Here is a 9513-nt window from a genome sequence, read left to right on the forward strand (position 1 = left end):
CTGAGCAGTTAAAATCTCCTGCAATGAGACAATGCTTAGAAGCTTCTCTTTCATGCTCGTAGTCACCCGTGTTACATATACATGTAACAGTTCCTTAGCGGTCCTTCAGAAGACCTTTAGCTTGACAAATTCCATTCTGCCCATGCCACCTCTCTCCACCTCTGTAGGTGACTTCGTTGTTACTAAGCGATGTCGCTGTACCTCTGTTTTTATTTCTAGCTTTCTTAACAGCCTACATGTTGGTTTAAGCACATTTTAGCCATAGATTACCCATCCACCATACTCTGCTGTTCTTGGGAGATTTGGGGTTACCCTGGGTGCTACACTCCTACCTGCGTCTGTTTGTACACAGTTTTTGTACACAAACATCTCAGCTAATCTTCTATGATAATGTGCAAATTTTTTAATTACATCATTCTCATCCCTTTTATTCCTGACATCCAAGCTGTTCACATCAGATTCCCACCCATGTCAGCACTGATTTTTCCTGTTCATTTTGCTCCCATCTGATATTTCTTCCCCCCCCCCATATACGCGCTCCTTTCTGCTTTTCAGAACCAGGCATGAAAGTGTCCCCCAACCCTCTCTCCTATTTCCTATCTCACAGTCCTTTTACTGATTATACTGATATATAAATATATACTGTTATCACGTATTTTGTAGTACGCTACATGATGCAATCATGTTATACTATCCTTATATAAATTATAGCAATCTTGATTCCAGAAAATCAATACCACATTTGCTCTGATGGAGTTAATCTAGTTTGCGTGAAAAATCCTCTTTCTTCTCAAAAGTTAGAGGCCTTACAACACTCCTCATAACATCAATTCTTAAGACATCTGCTGCTCTTTATTATCTTGCATGCTTGAACACACCCTCTCCAGGAATGAAACGCTGCAGCGGGAGCTTTTCCTCCAGGACAAAGCTACTCACACAGATTTCCCCCTGGCTTGCGTTCTTCTCAGTGCTCCCTCCTTTGGTCTTTTACCCTACAATGTGAACTGGTACGAAGTTATATTTCATCCCAGAGATGACTGCATTGCCACAGACGCTCAAATGACTCCTGCTTGATAAATGGAATAAATAATAAGACTGCATGCACATACTGTGTGCGCATCTGCCTGGAATACAATAATTTTAGGCTGAAATTACACTGTAATCATACTGCTGACTTTACATTTATAGGGCAGTTTTAAAACAGCTTCAGTTAAAACAAATGTCTTCTTGAATGAAAGGGATAAAGTGAAAGCTTGAATATACTTTTGAACTTGAGTAACTGTGCGAGATGTCTTATCAGTTCTCCTGAAGATATTTTAGTCACCGAGAGTTAATCATTACCTGAAATTATATGAAAAACCTATTCAAAACCAGCCTACAATACAGTGTTGTGTTAGGGAAGGAACACAGACATTGAGTCATAGCTGTCAGTTATTATACTTCAGTCAGTTATGATGTGATTCTTTCCAACATTATTCTTGCTTTTGATTTACAGTAAGATACTGATCTGGTAGATGAGACTGTCTCAGCTGGAGCAAGACCCTGCCCACCCTAATCGGCAGAGACGCGAGTGTCTAACTACCGCAAAGTCACTACAACATCTTAAAACTCTATGAAAAAGATATGTAAGGATAAAGAGGTTAACGAGTTAACGTTAATTTGGAAGAGGCATCTGAATGCGCTTTTACATCAGAGAATGATAGCTGGGGTCAGCAATGTCCGAGAGCAACAGGGGAGACCGTGGAAAAATTCAAACAGGTCAAACACTGGTGTTAGGGCTGCACCTGGGGGTTATGCCAAGCCACAGATGTGGTTATAAGCAAACCTCCGGGGAACAGCATGCACGGGTCTTGGGCTAACACACAGGAGGAGCCTCACTCTGTGTTTTCTAAGACCCAGTTGAGAGCAAACTGGTTCCTAACTCGGGCACATCAGGTGCTTACTGCTACACAGAAGAAATCTGGGCCAGAAAAAATTCAATCCAACATATCAGTTGTTCATTTGATTTTTCAGCTGTCTTTCTGGGCTTCAAAGCCAGGGAAATTCCTCTCTTGCTCTGTAGCATGTGAACTTTCTTGCATCTAGGAAAAACACAGATGCCCTCTTCTGCCTGTGTCATGTTAACCTGAAGGTAGGAGAGGACGGGTACATGACCTACGAGTCAAAATCATGGTACCAATTTCAAGCAAGACTATCAACAAATAGTGCCAGCAGCAGACTGAATATGCTAATAACATCTTGTGGAAAGTACATCTTTATCATGTTCTCATGATATCATCATTTTCTGTCTCATTTTGTGCAAGTTGATCAATATTTGTGGGTTTAGACATGTACAAAAGCAAACAAACCCATTACAGTTACTTACTCAGACTGTGCTGACACACAGCTACTCACGATGCCTGCGCAGTCACATTGCTGATAAAACCACTCATTTTCACTAGGTCTCCTTCATCATCAGTTTGCTCATGTGGAGTAAAGCCTATTTTTCCGTCATCCTGGACTGATATTTATGTTCTCATGTGTTACTATCTGAATCATACCACTTTTATAGGGGTATTTTTCTTTTCCTTTTCTTTTTCTTTTCTTCCCCTCCTGCTTCAAAAACCCCCTCTTAGGTTTATTTGCTATGCTTGTGTGTTGAGCAATGATAGCTTGATTTAGCTTATGCTTCTGAACTTATGTTTTAACGAATCTTTCAAGATTTGGCCTTTTGCTTATATTCTTCTAAGTTCACAGTCTTCATAGCACATCATTTTCCTTATGATCCCAGTACTGTGCTGCTGCTGTTGTCATAGTGATGCTTGAGGAAGGCTGTTCCTTGGAAGAAATTGCTCCTCTCTTGCAACCAGAGCCAGTCCAGGCTCAGGGTCAGACAGAGCATCACAAGCTCCAATCTGGGCAGCCTTCCTGGCTGAAGAAATTCCTTAGTGCAGCTCTTGCGGGAGAAATCTGTCAACCTTGTCCTGTTTTTAGTGTCTATCACTACTCTGAATAACAGCACAGCCATCACACAGGCCTTGATTCAATTCTACAAGGACAGCAGGTAAATATTGCCAGAAAAATAACAGTCTTGTGTCAGGAACAGGGGATTTCCAAATCTGAACCTGAAAGCCTGGGTGGAGGACAGCCAAGCACAGGAGGTGTGGAAGCCAGGAAAAGGTCAGAGGGAGAGCAAAGCTTGCTGAAGCTGATTTTAAACAGCCGTTTGAGGTATTGGCTGTGGTTTTAATACCCATTGCTACTGGATGAGAGGAATTGCTGCTCGCATGGCACCATAGGAACTGAAGGGGGCAAGAAGCATCTTCTGGTGATGATAAGGGTCATCATTACAAGTCAGTTTTCTGCCCTGGGGCAAGATAGTGGCATTTGCAGTCCTACCCTCTAGACGGTTCTGCTAAGGGAGGAAAAACCAATCTCTCCATGACATAATAAGACACTTCTGCAGACACAGCCAGGAGGCTTTATCACATGAGTGCTTGTTCCTAGGTAGTCTGGCAGGGCCTCATTTTAGGGGCAGCCAGCAGTAAATGAAACCTCATTTCGATCTGGCTCTACCTCCCAGCTGACAAGCCTGCAGATGGCCAAGTAGTGCCTTGTCACAGCCTTCAGGCTGTCTGGGTGCCAGCAATGGGAAACAAACCCTAAAGAAGAAACCTGGCCTTGGGTTTGCACCTCTGTACCCCCGAGAAAAGCATGAGAACTGCTGCAAGAGCAGCTCTGCTGGTCTGCTGAACTCACCCCAGCTGCTTCGGTTGTTATGGAAAGAAAGTGCTGAGCAAGCGTATGGGGGAAATCTGATGCATTAATTTGTGTTTTCTTATATATACGATACCAGAAAGCATGTCGGATGAGAGTTCTGGATAGCACTGAGATGCTGACCAGGTCACAGAAGTTAAATCAAAGAGGCATATTCCTATCTTCCTAAACTTTCAAAATGAAACATTAATGACAGGACAAGGATCTTGTGAATTTCCCCAAGCCCCTTCATTCTTAACAGATAGCGTGAATGTTGTAATTAAAGCTTTGACAGAGAAGTAGATGGGGACTACTGTATCACTTGCCTTTCATGGCATGCTTCAGCAAGCTGATGCAGATTGCTAGGTCGATGAGGTATATCAATATTGTAAGACACACCTTGTCTCAGGCCGAACACATTAAAGGCTGATGTTAAATTTTAACATAGGTCATGAATCACTCAAACTTATTCAGCCATCCAGAATTAATATGAAAAGTATGAGTAACTAGGGGTTTTTGGTTTGCTTTTATATAAGCAGGCGGATGAGGCACCCGAACAAAGGTTCATACAAGACAGCAACTTTAACTCTGCCCATGAAGAAAGGGTTCAGACATTCAGATCACGACACAGAAAAATCTACTTTTGCATTTTGCTGAAGGCTTCACCATAGCTTTCCGAGAACTAAAATTTTGGCAACCTGATTTTGGGGGGAGCCTGTTAGGACCATCAAGTCTGGTAAACACATATATATAAATATATATATAAAAACCCAACCTTTTTAAAAAAAAAAAAAGTTATCCCCCCATCTCCAAAGACAGAACAGGTAATGTTCAAACTGAGTACTACTTTACTCACTTCTTCTCTTTTTGAATATTTATTGGTGTTGTTAGCTAAAGTTTCTTACAAAAGATGTTAAAGTTTAAAATTCTTTTGGGTTAGATCTCAAGCACACAACTCAGCCACTGAAGTGACTTACCGCATCGAGTAGCCCTTGACTTTACTGGCACTGACAAGGACTGTATGACCTACAGATTGCAATAAGCATTTATGTGATCTTACAGACTTGGGAAAACATGTTACCATGATTCATCATTCTTTGCCTGTCTTTATTCTTGCTGATTTTGTTTCTTTCGTAGCTCACCTCTGTCTAGGCCAACACACAACTCCTTATAAACACAAGCTTAATCATATCTAGACATGCAAGCTCAGCTGGGCAAAGAGGCGATGTTCTCTGATACTTCTCATCAGATTAACAGTTTCCCTTTCTATTTCAGTAGCATGGAAATATTTTTCAGAAAAAAAGCAAGCTTTATTTTCTCCTTCTTATTGTAGGATGTGCGTTGATGAAGTACCTGATGATAATGTTTACTGCGGACTATTATTAAAAGTACTTGCTGCAATAAGATCACTCATTCACTGCCTGCATGTTTTTGGTAAATCTGTGGTACCTCTGAACCCATGTCTGTCACTGGGGACAGCACAGAAGCACTCGCAGAGCTCTACAGCTGTGCCAGAAGGAAAAGGACCATTTTGGGGCATCCTGAATAGCAGTCGCTCTACCATGAAAGACCATTGTTCAAAACCGGCACGGTCATCAGAGGTGGTGGTGCAGCAAAAGAAGCACCAAGAGCATTGCAACCAGAGACGCAAGTAACAGGTCTATTCATAGCAGCGCTTTTCCCCGGGGGATGGCGTCTTGCGAGTGACTTCATTAACTGCTGACAGCAGACAGACTGCGCTGGGAGTGAAAGGGAAACACTCATCAGATGGCCCCAGCCACAACTGAGGAAACGCACACAAGAGATAGCTGGCAAGTGTGGTGCTTTCCTTACTGTTCAGAAGTTAGTCACATCCCGAAACGCAAGGCTCTATTCCTTTCCTTTCAGTAAACGCAGTCTTCTTGCGCACAGACTCGCTGTTTGCACAAAGGGCGCTGCTGTCGGTGCAACAGGCACTTGGAAACTTCTCAGGCTGTGGAAGGTGGGGTCTGAATTTCTGATCCGTTGCTAATTGTAAGGAAGAGCCCCAAATATCTCAGCCCGTGTTACTTTTAATAGTCAGGAGGAGACACCTACCGAATCTTGTTACCTGTCATTCAATGCCATGCTGCGTTTGACCTCTCCCACTGCGAGCAATAAAACTTCCCTCGCTGCATGCTCCCTTCAGTGTCTCCAGCATATTTACTCACAGAAACAGGGTCACACAGCCCAAACGACCTATATCCTTAGAACCAGGGATCCCCACTCCCTCCACGGGCTTAAAAACATCCATCCCTACCAAGCCAACCTTGAGGTGCCTGCAGGTGCTCTCCACACTTAAACAATCCTACTAACAGCTCAACCGCTGATGGCTGAAGCACAAGGGTTTTCTACGCACCACTACTTCCTACTTTGCAGCAAAACCATACAGAAAATCACATTGCCTTACCTCCCGTTCCCCAGTACACTTGAGCATTCTCCGGGCGCAGAGCAGACGCCCTGACATTGCAGCCTTCCTTGTGCCTGCAGCTCAGCTTTCCAATGGATCACAGGGAGCTTCTCTTTCTCCGCAGGGCAGCTGCCTTGCTCCTTGCCAGCCCTGCAGCCAAGTCTCCTTTTTTAAAAGGACACCACCATCCAGCTCCTCCTAACTTCGGTTTTCTCTGTGAATTCTCCAGGCTCACTGGGTGTCTGCGTTTCAAACATTAACACCTTGATCATTGGCTTCCCTTAGCAGTTTTTCTACTCCCCAAACCCTATCTCTGCTAGAAAGTTTAAAGAAAACTGGCCTAAAATGCCATTAGTCAAAAGTCCTATTCTTCCCAGAGGGAACACTAATAGTCCTTCATAACCAAGCAGGCTATTTATAGAAATGGTGACAGTGTGCCTAACCCCACAGTACAATGAGCATGAGGCAGTCCACACGAGACGTGACGATAGAAGCTGTTCATAAATTCAAAACTGGAATTCACGCGCTGTATGTCAATAGTGATTTAAGCAACCACTTCCTTCCCTCACTCCAGAGGGAAGAGATACACTTAAACAATCCTACTAACAGCTCAACCGCTGATGGCTGAAGCACAAGGGTTTTCTACGCACCACTACTTCCTACTTTGCAGCAAAACCATACAGAAAATCACATTGCCTTACCTCCCGTTCCCCAGTACACTTGAGCATTCTCCGGGCGCAGAGCAGACGCCCTGACATTGCAGCCTTCCTTGTGCCTGCAGCTCAGCTTTCCAATGGATCACAGGGAGCTTCTCTTTCTCCGCAGGGCAGCTGCCTTGCTCCTTGCCAGCCCTGCAGCCAAGTCTCCTTTTTTAAAAGGACACCACCATCCAGCTCCTCCTAACTTCGGTTTTCTCTGTGAATTCTCCAGGCTCACTGGGTGTCTGCGTTTCAAACATTAACACCTTGATCATTGGCTTCCCTTAGCAGTTTTTCTACTCCCCAAACCCTATCTCTGCTAGAAAGTTTAAAGAAAACTGGCCTAAAATGCCATTAGTCAAAAGTCCTATTCTTCCCAGAGGGAACACTAATAGTCCTTCATAACCAAGCAGGCTATTTATAGAAATGGTGACAGTGTGCCTAACCCCACAGTACAATGAGCATGAGGCAGTCCACACGAGACGTGACGATAGAAGCTGTTCATAAATTCAAAACTGGAATTCACGCGCTGTATGTCAATAGTGATTTAAGCAACCACTTCCTTCCCTCACTCCAGAGGGAAGAGATAAAAGCCCTCTTCGCACAGGGACACATAGCACAACATTTCTGGAATAATTAAGCCATTATTTTTAAAAGTAATGTTGAAGCTATTTGGATTCTTAAGAGTTTTATATTCATTGTAATCCCAATCCACTCTCTCTTGGCAATGCAGTGCTTCCACCTCTCGTGCACTTGCTTCCTGCCCTGGTCACGCACATTTTCTGAAGGTGCTTCTCCCCCATAAACATGAGCACTGCAGGCTCATCGTAACAGGCATAAAATTAGGTCCTTTGAGCTGAGCAGCAGAATACAATTAGTTTGGGACAAACAACAGATGAATCCTAGACAAGCCCCCACCCAAACCAGAAATGGCAGGGAGGCAGAACTACCTTCGGGTACGAGCAAGGAAGAGTCAGTACCAGCCAAGTTGCAAATCAGAGCAGCACACAGTTATTCTTCTAAGGCACTAAGTGGGAAGCCGAGCCTAAAGAGCAGAAGCATTCTAGCAAATACACCATTCCCCTGGGCAGGAGCCAAAGAGCTGGGGGAGCACTGTAAGGAAAGGGAAAGCACACAGAAAGCATGGAGGGATGAGATGATGATCTAATGTAGGGTTAGGGAAGCAGTTAGGAGAGGACTGGAAAAAAAAACTGAGAAGAGGTGGGGAAAGGGCATTACCTGGAGCAGGGCTGGGAGCTGCGGTGCCCGGGGTACTCTGCGGTGGCACAGTGGGATCAGCAGCCACTGGCCCCTTCCCCATGACCAGGCTGCCCTCTTGCAGGGACAAAGGAGCCCAGTGCAGACCCCACGGGCCTCAGTACCTCTCACCACCGGCACTGCCACTTTCCTTCTACCCTCTAACAAATAAAGCACCATGTGCAAGACCCAAGTAGGAAGATAACAACCAGCTGATGCTCCACCCTTCCCACCCCACCTGGGGCACAGCCCTTTGGGCTGATGTGCTCAGGTGGGGTGGCAATGGGGCCCTGTGCTGATTCTCCCTGTGCTGCAAACACATGTTGGGTGCTGCTGCAGAATAAACACCTGGTAGTGTCCTCTCCCCCTCCCTGCCTTCAACAAAATGAAATCCCTCAGCAAATGTCACCCACCTTGTGCCTGTGGGTGACTCCCACCAGCAAGCTGGTAGCACAGCTCCTGCGGCAGCTGTGGGGTCCCGCCAAGGGTGGGTGATGTGGGGTGCTGCAGGGCACCCCTGCAAAGCTCTGCCCCACTGCTATTCTGCTTGGTGCATGGGATGGAACCAGCTGTGCTGCAACGCCATGCTCAGGTGGGACCATGCCTGGAGAGCAGACCCTGGGGAGGTACCTTGTGGTGACCGCTGGAGGTCACTTTAATGTCAGTGTCACCCACGCCTGCATTCGCTTTTTAACAGAAGTTTGTCTTGGGCCAGAGATGGCTCTGCATTCAGCCCAGCCTGTGCTGGGGTGAGAAAGGACAGTGGTGGAGGGCAATTTCCTCTGAGAGCATCCAAGCTGCGGAGGTGTTTCAGAGAGGAGGGAGGAGGGGGACAAATGGCAAGCAGAAGATCTTCAGGGAGCCAGGCATGGACCCAAAGTGGAATTGATAGGAGAGGCAATAAGGTTGGAGTAAGAGTAGTAGGTTATACTTTAAAAGAAGAGTCCCTTAGAATTGGATAGAAAAACTAGCAGAGGACAAATTTTGCTCTGAAGGAACAGTGACGCTTGTTGCCCCTATAAACCCACATCATGCCTTTCATTGATATGTCCTGGGAAGCTAATTAGGGCCTAAAGTTGTAAACTGGCAGTTGATTAGGAGGCCAGAAGTGCCCGGAGAACACGGATGTGGAAGGACGCAGCAAGAAAGCCCACCATGGTCCCCCAGCCAGGAGCTGTGTGAGGTGGGCGCCATTTCCCTGCTCTCCCATTTCAGGCTGTCAGCTGCAGTTAGTCAGATACAGGGAGTCATAAACCCCCTTGGCAAGCCGTGTCCGACACATGGGGTCACTGAGCAGTGTGCCTGCGATGTGCTGAAGGTGCAAGCCGCTCACGGCAGCCGGGGAGCATGAGGGGAGGGGGGCTGAGCCATCCGGCGGGCAGCGGGGGAGACCCA

Source organism: Egretta garzetta, unplaced genomic scaffold (genome assembly GCF_000687185.1).
Source record: "Egretta garzetta isolate BGI_Z169 unplaced genomic scaffold, ASM68718v1 scaffold577, whole genome shotgun sequence".
NCBI classification, from domain to species: domain Eukaryota; kingdom Metazoa; phylum Chordata; class Aves; order Pelecaniformes; family Ardeidae; genus Egretta; species Egretta garzetta.